Here is a 25,967-nt window from a genome sequence, read left to right as displayed (position 1 = left end):
TTGCCTCAGATTAGACACTTATTTATTCCTCCCCATGTCTGCTTGAAGGGTAGATTGTAAATAAACAGGTATGACCCAAGAGAGCTGAGGCTGGAAAAGGGTCTGCCTGCCAGCCCTGGCTCCAGCTGTATCTGTGTCTCCTACTGTCCCCTTCACCATTCCTTGCTGCCATGGATGGCTGGATGCTGGCACCTATCCCACGTCCCCTTCCAGAGCCTGGCTGCCATGTGGCTGTACACTGAGTGGTCCAGCTGGTTAAAAGCACACAGAATAAGGGACCTCACTGTTTCCCTCTTTCCATCTCTCCTGTGTAATTTTTGAGAGTGCAGTTAGATAATCAAAAGTTGGCAAAGAAAAAAACTCTATACAGGGAAATCCATCAAGCAAGCTCCCTTTCATACACAGGCAGCATGAAGCAAATGCTTTCCTCTCCTCCTGCTGCATCCCATCTGCAGGCAGCTCCTGCCTCATCTTGGATTGGAAGAAATTTTCATATTGGTTATCCACAAGTGGCATTTTTAAGTTGCTCCTTGGGAATGTATGGGGAAATAGTGAAAGTTTACTCTGTCTGTGTGCATGTGATGGTGAAGAGAAGGGAAGTAAATGGGAAAAGAGAAAGCACAAAACACTCTCTGCCCAGAAGGCTTGAAATCTGGGAATATGTTTTTCTCTATGGCTGAGAGGTAGTTTGTGGTCATATCATTCCACAGTTCTGGTAGAAGATTCATAAATGAGATAGCCAGGATGCAGAAAACCAGCTTTCCTGGGCAGGAGGCCTGTGTTCTGGCAGGGAAGTACTCCATGGAAGAGCTGCGTGTTCCTGTGTGGATCCTGCATGGGGGAGCTCTTCCTGTGCTAGAAATGTAAGTGATGGGAGGGTGATGAGCCTTTTTAACATCTGAAAACAGCAGTGTGACCCTCTGTGGCCTCTCTTCACGTCAGGCCCTGGGATGTGAGAAGTCATTCATCACATCATGGGGCTTGGCAAGGTCTCTGCCTTTGCCTTCCACTGTTCCCACTGCTCTCAGGACAGTACAATGCATAGGAAAGAACGAGAAATATAGATAATATTTATCTTTCTGGCTAAACAAACTGTGGTTTCCAGCACACAATAACCTTCCAGTGTTCCTATCTCACAGGGGAAATGCATTGCTAGAAAAAAACAACACTCTTTCCAGAATTAGACACATTCATCTGGACATTGGATGAAATTATTATTATAGCAAGAACTGCAGAGAGAAACAAAACAGCCCAACTGGCAAAAGCAAAGATCCTGGTTTAACAAACTGTAGTCCAGCCTTGCAGTGCAGCACTTTGTGGGTATGCCAGGTGTCAAAATCAAAGAATCAGTATTTAAAAGTGCTTAAATAAAAAATTAGTTCCTAGATGTTTGGAAAAAAGAATCCCTGGCTGAAGTTCAGTGTTAAACATTTTTTTACAGCAATTCTTCTGACTCTGGCCCAAAACAAGTGTAGTCTTCAGAACCTCATTCAGATGACTACAAAGATCAAAAACTTCTGGCAAATATTTTCATGCTTTCTAAGTATTATAGTTCATCTGCTGATGGCTGATACCCTGTCACATAGTTTTTCAAATTGATACTCCTTTTGCATGAGGAATTCCAAGCACAAACAGGCTGGGTGGAGAATGGATTGGGAGCAGCCCTGAGGAGAAGGACTTGGTGGATGAGAAGCTGGATGTGAGCTGGCCATGAGTGCTCACAGCCCAGAAAGCCAGCCATGCCCTGGGCTGCATCCAAAGCAGCGTGGGCAGCAGGGAGAGGGAGGGGGTTCTGCCCCTCTGCTCACCCTCACAAGATCCAGAACCTGGAGTTCTGTATCCACATCTGGGGTTCACAACACAGGAAGGACTTGGACCTGTTGCAGTGAGTCCAGAGAAGGTCCATGGAGATGATCAGGGGATTGAAGCACCTCTCCTGGGAACCCAGGCTGAGAAAAAGGGGGCTGTTCAGCCCAGGAAAGATAAGGCTCTGAGGAGACCTTAGAGCAGCTTTCTGGTGACCAAAGGTGCCCAACAAGAGAGCTGGAGAGGGATTTTTACAAGGGCATGTAGTGACAGGAGAAGGTGGAATGGCTTCAAACTGAAAGAGTGCAGGTTTAGATTAGAAATAATTAGAAGGTTTAGATTAAGTAATTCTTTGCTGTGAGGGTGGTGAAACACCAGAACAGGTTGTCCATGGAAGTTGTGGATGTCCCATCCCTAGAAGCATTCAAAGCTGGGTTGGATGGGGCTTTGAGAAGTCTGGTCTAGTGGAAGATGCCCAGGCAGGGGGATTGAAACCAGATGATATGTAAGGTCCCTTCCAAGCAAAACTATTCTATGATTCTCTGAATTTATTTAGTTGGAACTTCCGTGTTCATAGTGAATTAATTTGTCATCTGATTTTTGTCAAAGACAAAAATTGATAATGTACTGGAATAGGATTTGGTAAAAGTTTTAATGGAAAATGGGGAGAAGTGAAATATTTGAAATACATTACTGTTATTTTCAAATCATAGTTCTTATTTTTGTTTTGGGGAAGTATCTTAATTGTGAAACTGACTGAAAAAAAAGAAGTTACATGCATAATCAGAAAATGGAATGAGACTTTTCTGCTTGAACAAAAGTCTTTATCTAAATTTTTTTGGGTTCATTGAAGATTTTCATATTGACCTAACTGATATTTTAATTTATTTTTTTGTGTCAGATCCCGCAGTATTTCTTTTATGGTGGCCCAAGCTGATCTCTTTTCCCTTCTTTTTCTTTTCATTTTGATCACTGAACCAAAAATCAAACAGTCCTACTTCTGACAAGTTGACCATTTAATTTCCGGCCACTGCACTGATCTGATTCAGACCACTCCTTGTGTTTGTTCCCAAAACAAATTGCAGAATCATAATTCACTCTTTAAGGTAGAGAGGGCAGCTGGTAACAATACTAACATTTCCAAGGTAACAAAATAATGCTTTCGATAATGCTGCTTGTGGTTGCTGTGTGGCTACTAATGTGTAAGTTGACCACATTTTCCTTTACATCTAGTAATTTTTCAGTTTTATTTTTCAGCAGAAATATTTTCTTAGTTGCAGTATTTGGTAAAAAAGGCTCAGAGAAGATCTCTCACTTGCTTTCTTCTGCAGCAGTGTAATGTCTTATACTTAAAGGGTACTTCTGCCTCTGATCTGGAAAACCTGTTGCAGGGCATCTACAGAATTGTGGTTCATTGAACTAGACAAAGAGACATTCATGTCTTTAAAATTATCTCTTTTCTTCACACAATAATATTTACAGGCTGTCCACCTCAAACAGAAATGAACTGCTGAGAGCAGATGTAGAAAATGCATTTGAGAGACGCAGGTTTATTTCCTTCAGGGAAGTGATCCCTGTGTTCTTTATTGCCCTGCTTTTCCTTCAACGTGTAGTTAATGCAGTTGTGAAGCACAAAGGAGTTTGAGCAGAGCTGTGATGCTTGCAGAGTTTGCCTCAACCAGCAGACATGAGAGGTGTGGGTTTGGCTGGAGCTGGCAGCACCGGTCCCTCCCCAGCCTCAGGCAGCCCGGATCACTCTGTGGACCTTTTCACTCAAAGGGATGTAAGTTTTGTTTCCTCAAGTGGTAGCAGATGTTAGGGAGCCTTTATGCTACTCATCACTGACAGAACACCAATGCTGTGGCATCTGGCTGTTTTCTTTGTACAAATGGTGTTTTTAAACTCTAAACTGTCTTTGAGCAGTGCTAGTGGTGCATTACACGCTGACTACCCTTCTTCTGGGACCTGGCCCAAAACCCCAATGAGCCACTCCCCCCCAAGTGCCTTTTGTCCAATTAGTGAGATTACAGTAGAGAGCAAATCCTCCTTCTAATTGCAATATTTTCCATTTGAGAAAGCACATTGTAAAATTAATAACATTACAATATTTCTTTCGATTGCATTTCACTGACTGCTAAGAAACACTAGTGAGTGACTTGCACTGTAACTAGTGACCTTGCATTCCAGATTTACAAAGCCTGCACTTTTTTGCAGTTACTAAGTATTTTCTTCATACAGACAGTAAGAAACAAGAAACCTTTTTGTTCTAATTAATGTATTTTATCTAGAGCATGTAGATTTTTCATGAGGTGCAGAACTCATACAGCTGCTAGTAAGCATAGTACCTCAAATTTTCAGAATGGTAAAATTGTTGACAAACCAAAATTGCTTGTTCTGTCTTGGAGTGTGCCAGCTTTTAGCACTTCAGGGATGTGAGGAATGTCATCACCATGGAAGAGGATCAGTGCCAGCAAAGCCCACAGCTCCTTGATGCATCATGTAATATGAGTGATGCACTACAAAATCTTTGGACAAGGGGACAAGGTGCTCTCTTCTTGAAAATTTTCCTAATTTACTCCTTGTGGAGAACATCTGGATGGCAGTTTCCATCCCTCTTGTGGCAGTGCTGCACTGAGGCAAGGCTGACTCTGGCATCCAGGTGCAGGCAGGCGTGGCAGAAGAGATGACCACATGTGAGGGAGCAGTCAGATTTTCAGTTTACCCAATTTTCCCCCCTCTCCTCTCCTTTTTCACAGTTCTGGGCTCATTGCTCAGAGATTTAGCATCCACAGCTTCCATGTAGTGACTTCTCCCCACATTGCTGGGCAGATGTGTCAGTGGGAAAAGCATTCCCTGGTCAAATGATCTGGAAGAGGTTCCAGCTGCATGCCAGTTCAGTTCTCATCCCTTCTGCTGAATTTAACATGTGTTTGTTATGGTTAGCATGCAGAGTGGTTGTAATTTGTTTGAATTAGAGGGGAATCATCCTCTTTGTGCTTTTTTTACATGAAGAACACTATGCTCTGGTATAAAGAGAGATTGATGCCTTTGTAATTAGCTAGGCCAGAATTTGACAGACCTTTTAATTTTGGGTTTTACTTATGAGTATCTTATATAGGTATTTACCTTTAAGACAAATTGAGAATCAGTGATAATAATACATTGCATTTTCTTCATTATTTTTGATTAATCTGGAAATTTTTAGGTATAGTTAAAGGCTAATAATACATTTCTTTTGATTATCCACGTAAGAGCATGTTCCATTATATTCTTTGTTAATGCCTGTCTATTTAACTCTTTCTTGAGCTTTTCTGTTTCAGGCAATCAGGCTGCTGCTAGGATGAATAGTTACATCTTGGGTGGCTAAACATTTAATGTGCTCTTCAGAATCAGAGGAGGTGCCACAAGGAAATATATGTGAGAGACTTGAATAAGTATTTCGGGGAGCTGGGTCTATAGCAGCTATTTATTATGTTTAATGTATGCATCATGGCAGCCTAATGCAATGCCTGTCATGTGCCAAAAGATAGCTCTGCTGTCTGGGGTTTTATAATCCCCCTGTAATATCTCCCAGAAAGACCACATTTCAGTGGCTTAGATCTGGCTCAGGTTTTGTCTTGGTGGGGGCACTTTTTATGTGCTACAAAGCTGGTAGCATATTGGGCAGGAATTAGGAATTACTAGGAAATCTTCCAGTTCTACTGAAAGAACAGAAGAAGAAGAAAAAGAAAAACAACCAAACCCAACCCACCCCAAAAAAAAACCAACAACAAAAAACCACCAAACAAAAAGAAAAACCAAAAATCCCCCAGCGTGTCCTGGGATGTGTTTAAATATGAACTTCCTTAAATTTGTACCTAGGGGCTCAGGCCCATTTTCACTTTCCAAGAACACAAAACTTTAGAAAGATGCAAAGATAGTTGAAGTTTTTGTGACCTATTCACTGTAGGAATACCTTTTGTTGAATTTGTAACCTGTGTTACTAAAAAAGCTAAAACTGGAACATTTTCCTATGAAAAATAGAAGCAGAAAAAAACGTTTCTCGAACTTAAAGCAGGATTTTTACATATTAACTATAAATATATTGCAACTGAATGCTTTTAAATTAAATAAAGCCTCTTGCTGTCTCTGCAGAAATGAATTGGGCAAAGGAATTTATCCAGGGTATTTCAGTCAGATGAATGGGGAGATATGTCCATCACCACTAACGTGATGGTTATTCCTTCTAAATATAAACTGATAATATTCTATATTAAAGGCTTGATTATACCGTTAAGAAGATTAGTACATTTAAACAGAAAATAAGGGCTTATGTGCCCTAAATGTGAAACTAAAAGGAGAGGGTTTTATATATGGCACTATCACAATATTCAGTACTTTTAACAAGGTGTTTTCCCCTTGGAAATACCTGTAAGGAATAATCACTGCCTCTGGGAATAGGTGGGATGCCTTAAGTCTAATCTCTTTCAAAGTGGTAATTTGAATATATGCAGGTATTAATCTTGGCCTGTTTGTGGGTATTTATTGGAGTAAGCATAATGAAAGCATGTGATCCACAAGGTTAGTTTTCTGTCTCATCTCTTTTCTGTAAGTGTTTGGGATATCTTTTAATTGCAGAAACTGTGGCATAGCTATAAAAAATGTGAGTCAGAAGGGAAAAAGGATTGATGATGCCTCTGTGATATTTCTCTGAATCAGATCTATGACTTTAAAATATTTAACGCATATTAAAGATTTCAGTGTCTTTTAATATTGTGCTTGACTTACATGGCACTGTCTCTAAGGACATTGTATCTGAATCTTCTGACGGTATTGAATTTATGACATTGAATTTAAGACTTTTGTGCTCATGTCATGAAACTTGTTAGGTAGTGTTTAACATGTCTTCTTTTTAATTTTTATGTTTTTTAAATTCTTGTTCTTTATAATGTAGTAGTTCTTCTCAGTGAAAGATTTATAGTGATGATGGGGGAAGACTTGTAGTTCTCTCCTGATAGATAGCACTCCTTGATTTCTTTTTATACTTCTCTCAAATTAGATATTCTGCACCTTAATCACAACATCATCTTAGTTACTTTATCTTTTAAGGCTAAAAGCCCTGAAATTATAAATTAGCTTAGAAATATCATCAGATCCTCTGCCTGGGGGCTTATTGTTTCTGACCCAAGCACTGCTCCATGGTTAAGTCCTGTCTAGAGACAAAAGCTGCTTGATGGAATCCGGTGGGGGCTGCCATTTGAATGGGCTGCTGTGTCTGGAGGCAGATCTGGAGCTGCTGTTCCCCACATCCCTGTTTCTCTGGGGCTGGACACAGCCTATGGCTGTAGAGGGCTGCCAGGGAACGTGCAGGCACCCAAGGTGCTGTGTGGGTCAAGGTTAAATGCTTGCATTTCAGAGGCCAAATCATGGAGTTAAGGCCTGCCAGGTATTGTTGGCCTCTGGGTCTGTGGCTTTTCCCCCTGTTTGTTGCTCAGGTTGCCACTGGAGCAGTGCCAGCCCCCCTGAGCCCCTCTGGCTGCTGGCAGCACATCCCCTGCCCAGCACTGGCAGAGTTTGCACTGGAAGGGGATGTCAGATCTGGCCTGGGCTGAGATCCTTGGAATTTTCTGCCCTATTTCCCCATGAGCTGGCCAGTGCCAAGGGGAAGGGCTGCCTGGCTCCTTCTGTCCTTTGGGATGAGCTGGGGACACAGCTTTGCCTGTCATTTTTGAGGCTGGGGGTGGGCACAGAACCTGGCCCTTCCTCGGGCTGTATATGCTTCTGTACTGCCCTTTGGAACTCTTCAAATCCATATCCTCTGAAATACTAAAATCACCTGAACTTCCATAGCTTTTACATGCCTGCAAGAGCTGCCATCCTTTAAACACCTAAACTTCCCTTTACTCCCAGTGGTTTACCATTGCATAGTAATGTCCCAAATATCCAAATGTCCCTGTAATGCCTCTGTTGCTTTGGTGCTGTTATTGTTGGCATATCAAGACACTGTAGACCAATATGCTAAATAAATATTCTTTACACTGCTGTGGTGTGGTTGCCTTTTCTGCATGCTTATGCTTGCAAATCAATATATTTTTCTCTGAAGAAAATGTATGGGCACTCTCCCAGGGAACTGTCAGTACACTGTCTGTCCTCCTCCCTTCGGAATGTGTTGGTTAACATTGGTTAGTCAAATGTAACAGGGATACAGGTCTCAAAGATGTGAAAGATATGAAAGCTTGATGGCAATGGGTAGCAAGCAGAGCAAAAGGACCCAGGGTCATGCCATCACTAAAATTGAAGGCAGTCAGGTGAGCTCAGCTATTTATTAGCCCTAGGAGAACACAGAGAGAGAGGGGGGTGGGGCGCCCTGCAGATGGCCAGGCACAGAAACTCTTTAGTGAGACTCTGCTGTTCCCTACAGACACTGGGGAATGACACCATGAGGGACTGATCCCCACTGAGAACAGTTTTCATTTTGCTGCTAAAAACAAAAACCACTCTGCAGCCACAGGGTGCTGGGCACCAGGGCTGTCCTGGGGCTTGCTCCATGGCCACCATGGCCTGGGGACCCTGTGGCCCTGTCCTGGGAGAGCACAGGGTGGCACTGATGGGCAGAGAGGCCTCTCCCCTGCGTGGGCATGGGTGGGGGTCCCCAAGGTAACAGGGTGTGGAGGAATAGAATGTAAGAAAATAGTGCAGAAGGCAGTCTCACACTTGAGGAGCTGCAGCTGTACTAATCACCAAAGATTAGGAACAGGCCTGCCCTTAACAGGCCACAGCTGTGTCCAATAAGAAGAAAAGTGCCACAAAAGAATGGGTTAGCTAGGTAAGGAGAGAGTTGGAGTTTGTTGGTTGTGCTGTGAAGAAGAAGAAGGAGTCAGTGCTGTGAGGAGCTGTCCATGAGAAATCACTGAGAAGGTATGGGAGCTTTGCAATATGATAACGACAACAGGGGTGCCCCAGCACCAGCAGCCTCAGCTCCTGCTGTGGCACTTGGGAGCAGTAGTGGGATTTGGGTTTTTAGTCATATACAGAAGATAATTTGCTGTCCTGTACACATAACCAGTTCTTCTGGTGGCCATCAGAGGTCAGAGGCTTTTAAGCCAAAGGTTGAGCCTGAGGTTTTTTTCCATCTCCTGAAAAGATGGAGCTTTCTGTAAAGGGATATTGCAGAGAAAGAGCATAGGTGTCCCTGTGGGAATAAATCCTCAGAAGAAACAGGATGAAGGCAATAATCCAGAGCCTTTGAAGACCTGCAGGGCTGACCTGCAGTGGTGTGAGCTGGGTGGAAGGTGGCTGAGGGCACTAGTTTGTCCTGTCGCCTGAAGCTGGCCTTGGGGTAAAGCCTTTCTGAGGCACCAGCCCTGGCAGAGACCAGTTCAGGGCCAGGCTGAGAACCTCAGCCATAAACTGCCTTCTTTGTTACCTTCAATGAGATTTTTATTGTCATTAGGAAAGCTCTTCCCATGAGATCTTGACTTTTGTGCTGTGCGCTATGCAAGTGTGTTTAAATATTAGATGATTTATTTCTATATTTTCACTTGTCCTCTGTGGGAATGACAAGGGCTTTAATGTAGTACAGAAAATCCTTTGAGATCTTCAAATTAGAAGAGGTCTAATGGAAAAGAGTCCTTTTTTTTTAAGCATAAAATGATGTGTTTGTGATTATAATTGATGATATGCTCATGAATCTCATGAGTTAAATAAAGTGAATCAGGTAAACAAAGTATTTTGTCTTGCTCAAATGCATGGTTGCAAAAACAAGAATAAAACACATCTGTAACATAATTAATTTGAATTTGTTTTACCAAAAAGAAATGTTTTTATGGAAATGGCAATATTTTAATTTTGTGCATCATCATGGGATTACTTTAAATTTAATTTAATTTAGTTTAATTTCTGTATGATATTTGAATTTGGGTCATGTTCTGTGGAAATGAGATCATTATTCCACTGGGTGAAATGTTACCAAAATGGTCCTCGTGAGTGGAGAATTTGGCCTTGTATTCATTCTAATGCAATCGTAACAGAATATTTTTAGGTAAAAGCAGGGAGGCCAGAGAAACATGCCAGCTTAGGTAATATTTAATACTTGAAGTCCAATGCTGATCAAGACACCACTTTCCAATTTCCCTTCCTGCAATCTGCCTGCCCTCTGCCAAGCACTGGTGTGTGATTAATTGACTGACACCAAGTCTGTTATTTACATTGCAGATATATTGTAAGTAGACTCCAGGTGAAGCTCCCAGCATGCTGCATATTTACTGCCATATGTTCAGGAGGTTGTGAACAGAAAAAAGTAAGTCTAAAGCCAGAGGAGGTATTAGAGGACACAATAGAAAAGCTAATTATAAAAGTCTTCAAAAGCAGTCCCTGCTTCACCGTTTGATGTCCCAATATGTAATTACAGAGAACTAGGAAATAAGGGAATATAATAAAAGGAAGATAAAAAAGGGAAGATATAAAAACCAGGGCATGCTAGTTTGTGAGAGAAGAGGAAAACAGAGCTCCCCATGTATTTCTCCTTTAGCTGTGGGAAATGAGGGAGGGCTGTGAAAGGGAGATGGAGGGGCAGGTGCCCATGAACAGGGGAGGTGTGAGCTCAGGGGCAATGGGCAAACTTTGTCAGTGCTGCTTTTGGGTGTAAACTGGTGTTCCACCCTCCTGAGGGGGCTTTGCACCAGGTGGGATGGCCAGACAGGGAGTGCTGGGGCTGGCAGCTGCATCATCCCTATTGGCAAGCAGTAATTTGTTCCCTTTAAGCAAGGACAGCATGGAAGGAAATCACCCCACAGGATGCTGCCCTTGTTTAAAGCCCATTATGGGCTGCTTGTACAAGTAGAAAATCTTGTTCTGCATCTGTTACTGTGTCCCCTACTAATGTATGTATTTTCCTTGCTATTTACATCACTTCTCTGTTAGGCTTCCACTATGGGGGACACAGTGTGTCTCCTGTTGTTTCACAGAGTGGCTTGTAAGGGTTATACATTTTGATAAAATAGAAGAAAAACATGTGTCTGAATCCTAGCTTTAAATATCCATATATATATATAGTAGCAGATCAGTATTTCTTAGGAAAACAAAGGTGCTGCCCTGCATTTCTGTGAGCTACACATGTAGTGGGAGCTGGGATCAGGATACTTCTGGGCACATGAAGCAGCTTCTGGCTGGCTGGTGCAGGCAATATGGGGGGCTGGAAATGACAGCTCTAATTTTGCTCTGGGCTTGAGGGAGAATGTCTTCAGTGATGCCTCGAAGGGCCTCCCCAGCACAGCTCAATTATTTGGATGGTAAGCTGATTAGAGGATTTGAAACCAATCATCCAAAAATGGTTGATGCCAGCCTCCAAGTGACACGTCAACTTACTCTCGGTGTGGGCAGAGGGGAGACATTTCAAATTGTGATTTTAGAAGGGTTTCAAACACCTTCAGAAGGAGTGTTGTAGTGAGCAAGGACAGCAGGCAGCAAGTGGCATTTTAGCTTTCCTTTGTGCCTCTTCTGTTTGGCACTGGAGGTTTGTGGGATGCCAAGTGGTGCCCTTGTGTTGCACCAGCTCCCCAAGGTTCCATCCTGGCATCCCAGCTGGGCTCTGGGGGCACAGGGCTCCCCAGAGCTGCATTCCTTTGGGGGATAGAATGTAAGAAAGATAGTGTAGAAAGCAATCTCACCCCTAAGGAGTTGCAGCTGGGCCAATTATCAAAGATTAGGAGCAAGCCTGACTTTACCAGGCACAGCTGTGACCAATGAGAAGATGATGCTATAAAAGAGTGGGATGGCTGGGTGAGAAGGGAACTGGGGTCATTTGGCTGCTTTGTGAAGAAGAAAGAGTCAGTGCTCTGAGGAGGTGACCATGAGAAAACACCAAGAAGGGTATGGAAGTTGTGTGATAGGAGACAGCAGTATGGAACCCCTGCAATAAGATAACCACACATCCTGGCATCCCAGCTGGACTCTGGGGACACAGTGCTCCCCAAAGCTGCCTCTTCTTGGAAGGCAGGAAAAGTGTTTGCTCAGGATGAGAAAATAGGAAAAGAGAACTGTGTTGGCTCAATGAGAGGACAAGGTGCCAAGATGATTAGATGCTTAAAGTACCTTGTTCTCCTTTAAAAAAAACCCAACATTTTCTAAGTAAAAATTTCCAAATTCCCTCTTTGCAGAATTTCCGTTTCTTAGCAGATTTGCAACCTGGCTTTACCACAATGATTTATACAAGTAAGCCTGCAGATTTGATGGGAGGAGTAAGGTTTACACATGAACAGAAATCCAGAGGATGTGAACCATAAAAATTATGAGTTTTTTAGTAGTATTTCACTATGAATCATTGTTGGATGATTACATGTATATTTGTCCATGGTCTGTGGGCAATTTAGTGTTTAAGACATATTTTCTTACTTTTACAATTATGTTCTGAATTGCAAATTTGCATTGATAAAATCTTGTTTTAAATCTATCCCAAATAGTTTAAATGAATGTATGCATTATTATATTTGTTGCACGTTAAATTTCAAAAGGCATTTTCCAACTGTTGAGAAAAAATGAGCTAGAAAAAGCCCATGAAATGTCAAAGGTGACAAAGAGACCAGGCCAGCCATGGAGGTGATTGGTTGGGGACAGAAAGCACTTTTGCTCAGAGGTTGCACAGTAGCTGAGCACTGCTGTGTTTAGTTTTCCTTTTCTGCTTTAACCTTGCTCAAAGCTGTGGTTCAGCTTCCTCCTCTGTTCCTACAGGGACTGCTCTCAGTTTGCAAGGTGTCAGGCTTGATGTGGATTCTAAATACCTATTGCATGTGCTGATGAGGTATTCAAGGGTTTCCAGCACATATGAATGCAGATGAATTTAATGAGAATCCTGGTGCTCAAATCTTTGCAAAATTCAGATTTTAGATATTTCTATATGAATGCTCAAAGACTTAGAGCCCCTGGAGTGACCAAACAGGGAGGGGAATGAAGAGGTACCATTCTCAGGTGCTGATTTTTCAGAGGGTTTAGAGAGGCAGTAGTTTCCAGATGTTTACCTTTTGGTTGTGTTTAGCTGAAATCAGCTGGTGAGATCAACAGTTAGTGAGAGACATGTTGGGGAAACACATTTGTGATTCTGTTATGCTGTTTTCCATATGGAAATGAGGCTTACCCAAATGTTCCTTGCTGGACTGCTTTCTCTTAAATAAAAGAAACCAGAAAAGGAGTGAAAAAACCTCATGTTCAGATTTAAAAGGAAGCTACAGAGGCAGGTAAATGGAATTGCAGGTTTCAAAGTGAGTCTGTTCTGATGGAATGCACAGAAAGCAAAGGTGGGACAAGGAAAGTGGAAGATTTGTGTTATCTACAAATTACTTGACGCCAATAATACAGAAAAAGATACATTAAAGACACTGATGAAAATTTCTGTCCAAAAGTGTGACACTTCTACTTGTGTATCTCACAGGGGGACACTGACATAATTTGTTTATATTTTAAAATATTTTGTTGCCTGGTGAGATTAAATGGAAGAGCAAGGTCACCCCAATCAAATTGCTATGAAAATTTAAGGGTGCAGATAGAAAATCTACCTTCCTCATCCTTTACCATGATGACTAATAAAAAGAAATAATAATGTTTTACTCAGCTGCCAAATGGGCCTGGGCAAGTGGCTGAGTAGAGTTTTACAGGCCCAGGTGAAGAGCACTGAGGAGGAGCAGATTTTTCATGTAAGAAGCAAGATTACAACCACTGAGGCAGGAGGAGAGAGAGGATGAGAACTTGACCACATATAATGGCTGTATATATTTAAATGTGTTCACTGAGATTCCTGGGTGCCTGTGGTGGATGGATATATCTAATAATAAAAATGTGGTTGTGATAGTTTTCCTTCATAGAATAGTGTCTGATCTACCTGGTGTTTTAAAATCTGTGGAGGCTGTTTTTAGGGCACTTCTTCCACATCTTACAAAAACCATTTTTTAAACACTTGTACCAAAGTGCAGATAATTCCCCAACCACTTGAAATACTCTTTCAGTATGAAACTTTGACAAGGCAGTTTGGTTTTAGCACTAACTTGCCTGATTTTGAAAGACATTTCATCCTTGCAAGTAGTTATATAAGTAAACCAGTTAACTGCAGGTGGTTACATTTGCTAATCAGATGGGTAATTATTATACACTGGTAAAAGAGAGACAGCTGCAATTGCTACAGACAATTGTTAGGAGTTTTTTAGCAAAACAATGAACTGCAGCACCTGCCTTCCCAATGCTTTACAGTTTTGCTACTGGTATTATTTCCTAGACCCACCATAGCACAGAAGGATCCACACAGTGCTCTAGCTGGAACTTCAAGACATTTTCATTTCAAATGTGTTGTTACATTTGCTTATGACTTTCCAGCAACCTCACCTTTTAGATTAATGTTTATTAAAGGTTTGCTTTCATTAAAATGGTGCACACATATTTGGCAGATTTATGTATTGCTATTTCTTATAGCTGGCCAATTTGAAAAAGAAAGGAAAAAAAACCCCAAAAAATCAGGTTTCAGAACAGTAGCTTAAATTTGTGTGCTTCTGCGTATGTGTAACTCAGAGACTGCCTGCTGGGACCTACAGGTTTCCTTAGCTTTATGATGAGATCTGTGGCAAGTTTGAAGGAATTTGTTTTGCAAGCAAGAGACTTAGTTATGCATAAATCACTGGAATAGCTTAGGTCTGTCTCTGCTGTGCTATGTATTTGGTATTAATGTCAATATTTGTCTTTTATATATATAAAAGCTACATTAGTCACTTTCCATTCTGCCAATCCCTGCCTTAAGATATCCCCTAGATACAGCAATCTGGCTGGGGAAGACTGCTCATTTCACCCCTCACACAAAAAGCAGCATCCACCAGTGCAAATTGGTGAGGATTAGTGTATTTGATAAAGCTGTGCTTTCAGTGCCACCTGGATCTGCTTCTGCTGGCTGCCTACCATGCTTCAGGTCAGTTTGGGAAGAGCACAATGAGCCTGCTGTAACATCTATAGTGCTTACCCATCATAAAAGGTAATTAGTCTTTAAAATATCTCTGCTTAGCTCTCTGCACAGAAAGCAGATTCTCCAAACTTCTCTGCAGCTCCACACCATGTGGTGTGATCCATTGCAGTATAATTTCTTATTTATAATTTTTGGTTTGGAGAGGGAATCCTAATGCTTGCAAAGAAGAATTTGCTGCTCCTTGCTTAAATGTAAAATCACTGAGCTGAGACTCTCCTTTGTCCTTTCAGCTTTTCCACACTTACATCACATACTTCTCACGTTTGACCTTTACAACCACAGCTCCCATCTTTACTTTCATTATTATCTTTATTATCTGTAGCTTTTTAGAAACAGTTTGCAAATGGATGGACTGCTGTCTCAAATGCACTGAAATTTTAGCAGCCAAGATTCCCCTGAGGTCTGGGGCCTCTGGAGGGGTGTGAGTGACTTTGTCCTTTCTTGCTGCCTTTGTGTTCCTGCACAGGGGGGCATGAGAGCACCACTGGCAGTGGCCAGGACCTTGAGAAGCTACATCTCAATGCACCTAATTTTTAATATATTACAATGTTGTTGTCTTATAAGGGTTTGGTGGGGGTTTTGCCATTCTTAAATCTGAAGAAGGCAGCAGATTGTGTAATTCCTTAATTGTCTGAATTGCTTTCGCAAATTTCCATCACTTTCCATCAAAATCTGTTTTCTTACATTTCAAGGGGACAAGTTATCTCCCCAGCCTTGTCAGCAACATACACAGGCAATTGCAGGTTCACCTCTTTGCTTTTTCCTACATCTGCTGAAAAATTAGTGATGTCCAAACCAGTATCCACTACCCTTTCATTTGTAGTCCATGTTACATACTGGAACATTTACTTTCTCTGATAATGTTCTGCAAGTCCAAGTTCACTTGTGTTGTTCTATAGTAATTTGGGCTTTTTTTTTTTTTTTTGCTAGTTCTTTAATCTCTTTCCCAATGTGATTGCTCATTTGTTCAGGCCTGTGTTAGAGTTTCTCTTTCTTAGCACATTTCAAATTAGTCCAAATTTTCCCTTCTCCTGTTTTTGGGAGAAACTTAGTCTGTGCAGTCAGATCAGGCTGGTTGATTAATTCTGACCCAAAAATCCCCCAAGTCTACCATAGCTGTCTCAGTAAGAACCCCATCTATTTGCGAGGGTCTCCCTGACTTTTTGGGCAAAATTCAAAAGTTTCTAGAAATTATATTATGCCAGCTTTTATTTGTCATTTTGGTTCGGTTTTAAATGCTTTCTGAACTCTTGGTCAAGGGTCACTTGCATGTCTTGTGACTTGTCTATTACTTGTACCTTTTTGATGCAGTGGTTGCAATGCCTCTCCATTGATGGTAGATCCAACTGAGATTTCTCAGGATTGTATGAATCACTTGCAGTAAGAGAAGAAATTGGTAACTCCCAGTTTTTCTTTGATTATCTCCTCCTTATTCTGAAGAAGTCTTGTTTCCTTAAATGTACTGGGACATGAGATGATCTCCAAGTGATTTTCTTGAGCATCATGAGAGTCTTTTTGTCCATCATAGGGCCTTCAGATCAGCTGAGTGAGGGTTTTGATCTCACAGATGTGACATCGTGTCCTTACAGTTTCTTTCATGCCTTTTCTCTTAACTTCCCCATATCTTCCTCTCTGTTTTTCATAGAAACACGACCCTTCACAAAGAAATTACCTGCAATAGTTTCATGTGTCTGTGTTTGCTCTCGGACAATGATGTTCAGCACTGGGAATGCAGGGCCCACTTTTGGTTTAACAGGTTGTGTAAAGGCCTCTGGCTGCTGCTTATGAACATCTCACCAGAGGACAGAATTACTGCCAGTTCTGGAGTTCACTTCCAGCGATTTTGTGAAATGAGCCAAGGATGATCTCTGGGGCAGGGCTTTGTGCATGTGGAAGTTTTGGTTGTTTGAGGCCTCTGGGAATGAGTGTGGGTTAGCAGGACCACAGAGTGGTGCAAGGACTGAACTGGGGCATCTCTGCTCCTTTTGCTATGTGTGAGCATTTGTGGCAGATTGGTTACTAGAAAGGTAATGGTGCTAAAGGATGAGGCTTATGTTTCCTCAAAAATAAATGGAGAATAAAGATTTGAGACTCTGTCCTGATATTTTTGTTATTGTTGTTTGCGGGGAGGTGTGTCAATCACATCTTCTGAACAGAGAGAGGCATAGCTCTCCCAGGACTCTCCTGGGAAGCTGTGAGAAAGCTCAGAGAAAGAATTAATAAAATTATTACCTCAATCTCTGCACCTGGCAGGCAATCTCTGTTTGCCAAAGATGCTTACAAGGAGGAGTTGTCCCTTCTTGACCAATAGGTGAGAAAAGATCCCTAAAGGCCAATCAAGTCTTAGGTCCACCATTGCTTCTGCAAGAGCTGTGAATTTCTGATAATAAAGTGCTTTTTCATGCCTTCTGATGACAGAGTCTCTGTATCACCTTTGTCTGGCCCCGATACCCCTTCAGTGATAGGGAGGTTTTGTTGAATTTGTTGTTTTTAAAAATAACTCACATGAGAGCCAGGCTTGGTAGTGTATTGGCAAACAACCTACATATACTGATTTTTATGTGCTATCTCTTCAATTATAATTGCTATGGTTCTCTTTGAAATTGCCCTGCTATAAACTTAATACCACTGGTAAATTCAGTTTTGTGGTCTGCAATGATAATTCAGGCAAAATCATGCAGAATGAGAGCAATTTATTGAATTTAGACTGAATGACAAGGGGCAAAGAGATGGGCAGGAGTTCAGGTGTTGCAGGGTCTGAACTCCAGACTGTCAAAGAGATATGGAAATGAGCACGTGTTCATAAGAGAGGCTTTATGCCATTTGTTGTTGTCTTACAATTTCCATCAAACCTCAACAGCTTTGCAGTTTGTTATTGTGCTTTATCTAGGAATTTTCAAAGTATTTTTTACTTAATTTAGAGGTGATAAAGCACAGAATCTCAGAAATATGTTTACAATCAAAGCAAGCTTTTTAATATGTGACTCACTGTCTTCTAAAGGAGGTCTTTATGTTCTCATTTTCAACTTTAATATGCTTTTAAACACTATTTTTTAAAACTACTCATACATTAGTATACTGTTCTTGTATTTAAATTTACCATTTTTGGCAGGACCAAAAAATATTTGAGTGCTTGTTTTTTAGAGTAAGGGAATTTGTGGGCAGCTAAATATCTCTCTCTATATACAATTTTTTGCTTGCCACAGCTGGTGTTTTGAAGAAGATTTACTTTACTAACACACTAACATTAATATTCTGCAATGTCTAAAATGCCTTTAGCATGCCATTTACACTCATCTGAGAGATTTCAGGAAAGTATGATATTATAATGCCTTCATGAGTAATCCATCATGCCTAGGAGACTTAATCAGATTGGACATGTACTTACCCCTGGCTTAATAATTGTTACTTGTGTTATTACTGCCCTTATTTCTGTTTCATCTGTGGTAAAAATGTTCAGAATTTCAGCTGTAGTTTAACACGTTATAATCGTGGTTCTCCACTAAATGCAGCACAGCACAAAACCTGCAGCCACAATTCAGATTTTATGTGCAGTAAAATGTCTTGCTATCCCTTACAAAGGACTATAAAAAGTTTAATATTTCTTCAGGACTGTTGAGGTAGCAGCATTAAATATTAAAACATTTAAATGTGCGGAACTGATTAATTCAGAATATATCAGAGCTGCTCATAAATGTTTAATATCTGTATTTTGCCTGATTGGATATAATTTAAGCTATGTGCTTCTTCCAGCACTCTAGGACCAGGTACTCATCTTTTATTTCTAGGAATGGTTTAAACATCATTCCTTTTATTACAGGTTAATATTAATGCCTCAACCTTTGGCTGTTATTGTTCATTCTTTTATAGAACCTACTTCAAAATTAATCACCTAAAGTCTGAGAGCAGCTGTTAAAGTTCTTTTTAAGTGTACCTTTCAAAAAAAATATGGTTCAGTTAAAATTTGTACAGCTTCTGCAGGATGAAAGCTGAAATTTTGTCTTTGTAATATTTATGCATTTCCTTAGAAAAGCAGAAATATCTGGGGAGAGTATTGAGACTATGAAGTGCTGGATCTAGTCTGAGGTTAAACTTGGACCAGGTTGTAGCTGTATTGGTTCACAATGAACAAATTACACTAAACAGCTGAAGAATGAGTGTCAGTATCTGGGGGGAGAAGGGCTGCTCTGACTGGCATGTGGCTGCTGAACCACAAATTGATCAAAACACCCAATGCAGTGGTGAGACAGCCTCATGTGTTTACTGGTGGTGTATGAAACATAAAGATCTGTATGGAAGCCTATAGATCTGTTTGAGACTTAGCTCCAAGCCTGGTCTTATGCCCAAATGCCAGTGTCATTTATCTTCATTAATTTACAACACTAGTGCTGTTAAAACGCTCAACAAACAAAGAGGCAAATCCTATACAAATTCTTTTTGTTCCCCAAAAGCTACTCACTGCAACAGCACTCTGCCTGGGAGTGTTTCCTGCCCTAGAATTGGTACAATGAGGAGGAAGGGATGGACCTCATCTTTCAGCTGCTCATTCTGCTGTGGCACTGCAAGGCCCCACTGGGCTGCCAGGGAAACAAAAGCTCTGTAGGAGCTCCTGTCCCAGAGTGGATATGGTTTTGCAGCACTCCCCAGGAAGCATGCTTAGCATACAGCATCAGCAGAGCTCCACACTAGTTCATTTCCTTGCCTAACATGCTTTAAATTATCTTCACTGCATTTAGTGCTTTATCCTCATCCCTCTGAAGTTAATGGCTGAAGCACCATTGCTTGTAATGAGCCACAGCTGCCTGAGAATGCCTTGAATATAATAAAAGGACTGCCAAGCAATTTGCTGTTGTCCAAGGTAGAAATCTTGCTTTGATGCAGTGCTTTTCCCTTTTGAAAAGTGCTTCTCCACAGTATGAAGCAGAATTCTGGTTCCTGCAAAAAGCAAACTTGAAGTTTAACAGAGAGGAGGATGAGCTCAACAATGGTACAGGTTAACACCCTGTTGTGCATCCAAAAATATCTATTCCAAGAGTGTTTTCTTGACTTAAATGGCTTGGATTTTTTGCTGTCTGACTTTCTGAGGTAGTTGGATGTAATATATCTCTGTAGAATGGATTTCTCCTTGTCCTTGGAGACCTGTGGGAATGCAAAGGAGAGGAGGTAGCACACTCCGTCTCATTACAAAGATGTGGGGCATGGAAGTTGTCCTTGAGTGAGAAACTGGAAGTCTAAAACCAGCACATATGATATAATATCTATAATGTGACCTTGTCTCTGAGGGATTTTTGAGGTAGATCTCATTTTGAACTCTGAGTCCTGCAGCTCTGCACTAGTGTGCTCAGAGAGGCTGCCCAATGATAACTTGGTTTCTTTTTGACTTTGTTCTTCAAGACTCGAAGAACTGCCAAGTTCTCCCTGTTTTTGACAGGATAATATAAACAGAAAAATGAATACATTGCTCAAACTACTTTTGTATGTGAGCTCACAGGAAAACTGTGTTTAGTCGTGTTTATTTTAGGGTTAGCAATAAGGAAAAATATGTCAGATGTGAAAGAGAAAAAAGAAAAGTCATAAGAAGGCATTACAATACATTAAAGTAGAGGCAAAGTGCCCCTTTGCTCTCTAGGAAATAGAATAAAACCAGTTCCAGCAGGAGTGATTTATAATAGAAAATACAGCTTGTGCAGAATGAAAGCCTTACTTGGAAAGTAAGGTTTGACGTTTTTAAATTTGGGAAAAAAAAAATTGGAAAAGGGGAGTCTGACTCAAATTAAATGTTTTTTTTTTTGTGCTTTTGCTTTCATGTTCATTGAATTGAATATAAAATTCACATTTTTCTTTGTCCCCTCAAGATCAAATTGTATTTTTCTTGGTATGTAGTATCACAAATTCTGTGATTAGGATCTTACTGCTTTTTACTCTATTGGAAGGTTGGATGTGTTAACTAGATAGTAAAAGTTGGAGCATAGTGAAGTGCCTCCCTGAGGTGGGGGGACCACCTGGCACAAAGTGTTTGGAAAGGAATTAAAATCTTGATTTAGACTAAAATAGGGTTTGGGGTTTTTTTCAGTTCAGTTTAACAAAATGAACTGAAATATTCAATTTCAAACTGAAATGACACTGGAGAAGATCAAAGTATTTGGTTTTCATTGAAAATGGCATAATAAAAATACTGTATCATTTATGAGTTTGTAAGCCTCCTAAAAGCTGATCAAAATTCCCTCTTTTCATATTCAAAGTAAAAATAAATGTTCAAATACTATTGGCACTGCACTATTTCTATTATTTATTGAGGAGGCTTATTTAGCAAAATTGCAAATTCAAAGTTTCTTAGGTTTTTTGGTGGGAGAATTCATTTGCCTCTGAACTAAGGTGGTGAAAAGTGTACAGAGGTGGATTTCTAAAACACTTTGTTGTGTGAATTTTTAAAAGTATCTTCACGCTTGCTGACTGCTGCCTATTCTGTGTTTTGAAAGTTCGGTGTACAGTTTATTCCATCTGATGCACAGACCCCACTCAGATCCAGATCCATCTTTCTCTACTCTGCTTATCTGATTCTTCCTACTCATTCTCAGGGTTCAACACTGAGGGGGTTAGACAGATGTCAGAGTCATTCTTTGAATCAACTGTGGGATTTAAATACAGAAGTGGAAAACATTATTGAGTATGTGGTTCAAAAGACAAAATTGAATGTATTTATGAATACATGACTCCACAGAAGTATGCTACTTATATTTATTTATGCCTAATTTCTTCATAGCTAGATCTGTATGAAGTGGCATGACTACTTTTATTAATGTCTGGCCATTTCTCTGTGCTTTAATTGCTGAGTTAGAGGGAGACATTGAGGGTGAACTTGAGACTTCTGCCATTTTTTCTCAGAATGTTTGACTTCTCGGAGAGTCCAACTTCAAACAGCTGCAGAAAAACAAATGTAGAATCTTCTCCTATGCAGAAAGTTTCTCTTATTTTTTCTTATTCAAGCATTGCAGGTTAACAGTGATATTACTTGTTGAGCCAGGAGCTGGAACATAATGTTAAATGTTCCTCCTCCATATTTAGGCACATTTTTCTTTTCACTGGTTACCCAGAATTTTTTTGCAAGTGTAGATATCTGCTGGTGCAAATACCCGGAGTATTTTCTCCTCCTAGTTACTCTGTGTGAAGGATGTTGAAGTTTATACCCAGCACAACATACTGGTGTCACTTCTGCCTTGACCTTGGTAACTCCTGAGAGGAATCTGATGGAAGTGTCTGTTCAGTTTGGCACTGGAACAGGGGGCTGAAAGAAGAACTTCACTATTTAGGTAAGGTGTTGACCAGTTGGTACACTTGCATTAATGGCCTATGTTATTGTAGATATCTGCTGTTACTGAGGGCTTATTTGGTTACAATATTCATTCACTGATGTAAAGACATGCCACAGAACAGGAGACAGAATGACCAACAGAGCTCTATGGATTTAACTGTGTTCCCAGTGATATATTTTGCCTTGTCCAGTCAGTGGTGTTTGGATCAAATAGACTTGATTAACTTTGGCACTTGTTTGCTTAGTTTGGTTTGTTGGAGGTTTTTCCAGGGGGGCTAGTTTCTAGTTTAGTCTTTATTTCGCTCTTAAAATTTTCATTGGCAAACCGATGAAGAAATGCTAGGAAGATAAAAAACCTCTTCACTGTTTTTTTTTCTGATAGAGATCTGCTGCTTATCATGCTTCTTGCTGAGGACACCAATACAAGTTATTCTGGAAATTAGTTTAGTTCTTCCTACTGCTAATGATCTCTTGCCTGGGAGAGTGGCTGTGCTGTTTGCACAGCTTAGCTTGCCCGGTGACTGACTTTCCCACAGAGTAACTGTGCTTTTTGAGCCTTTATAAATATATTTACCATTTTAGCCCTTTCCCCCTGCTATAATAATATGCAGAACCTCACCTATTGTGGAGGTACTTCTTAGTAATTATCTCCTGTGGGACGTGAAGACCTCTGTGACACAGCAGTGCACGAGCCAGGGAGCTGCAGGCTCACAGCAATCCAAGGCAGGCGGCTGTGGGATTTATTTTCCAGAGAGCCAAGTGCCTCTTTTTGTTCTAACAAGATATGAGTCATAGCAGGGACATGGCTGTGAATACTTATAGCTTTCACTGGGATGTGCAGAGCAGAAGAAATTGCAGTATGGAAAGAGGACATGAAGTGATTTGTTAAAAATCCCTTATTTGCTGGGGGATTTGTACTGGCGTTATCTGGGATAGTTAGGCACACCAGGGACAAGAACCATGCTTTTCCTATTTATTTATTTATTTTTTAAGAACAGAAAGTGACCACTTGGGAATTTGCTGCATTTATAAAGTATTTAACAAGCAACTAACCAAAAATGACAAGTTCAAACACAAGTCATTGTGCTGCAGTTGTGTGTTTTGGTGTGTGTGCATGGTTTGGCTGGTTGCCTAATCAGAATGTTGGACTCAGACTTTCTTGTGAACATTTAGAGATGGTAAAGTATCTGTTACCTGTCCAGAAACAGGAGTCTGGAAGGAGCCTGTTTTTATGTTCAGATCCAACCCTTAGCCCAAGCAAAGTAGAAAAATACACTTTGAGGATTTTTCCCCAGAGTCCTATCAAATATTTCATAATCACAACCTGCTACTGTGCTGGTGTTCCAGCGCTCTCCTTTCTTGCTCAGTAGTTGACCATTATAAAAAACCCAACACAAAGAGCTAACAGCTCTTGCTAAAGTGATGTACCTGGAGCCATTCCCTTTCTAAGGGAGCTGCCCGGCACTTGGGATGCTCAGCCTTGACAAACCACACTGTGAGGAATTACACTGTAAAGAATAAGCATATGTATTGTCTGATGGTCCCCATCTCTGTCTCTGACCCATTTAGCCACATAACCATAAAGATGAAACAAACAGATGCCACTGAGTTTTAATATTGATCTTGCTTTAGGAATTATATTTCTTAAGCACATCATTTTCATTCAACTCAATTTTCATTGGGTGTTTATATGTGTCAGAGGACTAGTGAAAGTTTTTCTTATTTTTTCAGATTCTTTTCCATGTTGTTCTGATTCGAACCATTAGAAACCAGTATTTTTCATGGATTTGAACTTGCAGTATTAATATACAATGTATGGTCAAAGGATTGCGTTAACATTTGTTACGGCCCAGCCATTCATATGCCAGAATTCAGTATCACAGAATCACTAGGTTGGAAGAGACCTTTAAAATCATAAAGTCCAACCCAGCCCCAACACTTAACCATGGTGTGCCATGGAGTGTCACATCCAGTCTTTTTTTAAAGACATCGAGGGATGGTGACTCCACCACCTCCCTGGGCAGACCATTCCAGAACTTTATCCCTCTTTCTGTAAAAAACATTTTCCTAATATCCAGCCTATATTTCCCTTGATGCACCTTAAGTGTCCTCTTGTTCTGTCAATGCTGCCTGGAGAAAGAGACCAACCCCACCTGACTACACCCACCTTTCAGGAAGTTGTAGATGGTGATAAGGTCACCTCTGAGTCTCCTTTTCTCCAGGCTAAACACCCCCAGCTCCCTCAGTGGTTCCTCACAGGGTTTGTGTTCCCAGCCCCCCACCAGCCTCATTGCCTCCTCTGGACGCGCTCCAGCATCTCAACATCCTTCCCAAACTGAAGGCCCCAGACCTGGACACAGCACTTGAGGTATGGCCTGACCAGTGCTGACTACAGGGGAAGGATAGCCTCCCTGCACCTGCTGGCCACACTGTTCCTGATCCAGGCCAGGATGGCGCTGGCCTTCTCAGCCACCAGGGCACACTGCTGGCTCATGTCCAGCCAGCTGTCACCAGCACCCCCAGGTCCCTTTCTCCCTGGGCACTGTCCAGCCACACCATCCCTGGCCTATAATGCTGCAGGGGGTTATTGTGGCCAAAATGCAGCACTTGGACTTAGTAAACTTCATTCTGTTAGACTCAGCTCATCCATCCAACCATTCCAGGTTTCTCTGCAGAGCCCTCCTACCTTACAACAGATGGACACATGCTCCCAGCTTAGTGTTGCCTGCAGATTTACTAATGGAAGACTCAATCCCCTCATCCATGCCATCAATAAAAATATTGAACAGAGCTGGTCCCAGCACAGAGCCCTGAGGGACACCACTGGTGGCTGCCCCCAGCTGGATGCAGCACCATTCACCACCACTCTCTGGGCCCAGCCATGCAGCCAGTTCTGAACCCAGCAAAGAGTGCTCCTGTCCAAGCTGTGGGCTGCCAGTACAAATATTACTTTATGTTTAATATAAACTCATATATTTAACCCAATTTAATATTTTTCCCATAAAAATCCTCATTTGATTCATTATTTAACTTAAAATGTCAATCTCTAGGCTATTTAGTAGTATTGTTCCAGTTTATAGATGGGGTTCTGTAGCTTTTTTAAAATAGCATTCTGCACCAACTAAATGAGGGACTGTACTTAGGCAGAACTATTTTGTTGCATGAATCATACATACAAAATTAAATCACATTTTTGAACTCGTGTCCGTTCCCATAATAATTCCCATAATAATAAGTATGATGTATTTTAGGCCTCTTCCTTCTGTTCATGGTTCTCATCAACTTTCAGTGCATCTCAGTCTTCACTTTTCCACACTAATTTTCTTTATTTTCTCCCTTCTAATCAGGACACTTGTGCACTCTTACCCCCTTGCTTCCATGAGTCTACAGCCAACCCTTCCAGAGCCTGACTTGGTGAAATCTCTGGGTCTGGCCAGGCTGCAACTCACTCTGCTGACTGTGCTGGGTACATCTGTTGTGCAGAAGGGACTCTGAGATGAGCAGTTTGGGTGAGGAGGATGATTTTCTCCACAGTCACAGCCAGGCAGATGAATCCCAAGTTTGGTATTAAAAAAATACCTGTGTGTCCCTTGGACAGCTGCTATATTGGTTGCCCAACATATCTAGACTGCAAGGCACCAGGTTATTTAAGGTCTCTTATTTCTGCAGCTCATTAAGCAATCTTGTTAAGCTCTGGTTTAATGAAGACAAGCACAAATATATTAAAGATAAATGGAGTCAGAAACTTTACAGCTCAATCTTGTTCATGAGTTAACTATAAGACAATGCCAGCTTTCATTTGAATTACATCACACAAGGAGTCCACTCTGAGGAGAGAGGACTGTGGCTGATAAGGAAGACGTGTCATTGTCA

The 25,967-nt window shown here is 41.1% G+C and overlaps 1 protein-coding gene across 2 annotated transcripts in view; it reads left to right on the top strand.

The window, feature by feature from the left end:
* The window catches only part of RELN (reelin), a 284,024-nt gene that overhangs the window by 9,965 nt on the left and 248,092 nt on the right, over positions 1–25,967 (top strand). The window lies entirely within an intron of this gene.

The sequence above is a fragment of the Zonotrichia albicollis genome, chromosome 4, assembly GCF_047830755.1.
Source record: "Zonotrichia albicollis isolate bZonAlb1 chromosome 4, bZonAlb1.hap1, whole genome shotgun sequence".
Taxonomy (NCBI): domain Eukaryota; kingdom Metazoa; phylum Chordata; class Aves; order Passeriformes; family Passerellidae; genus Zonotrichia; species Zonotrichia albicollis.
The sequence above is the reverse complement of the archived record's forward strand: the minus strand, read 5'-3'. Positions and strand labels throughout refer to the sequence as shown.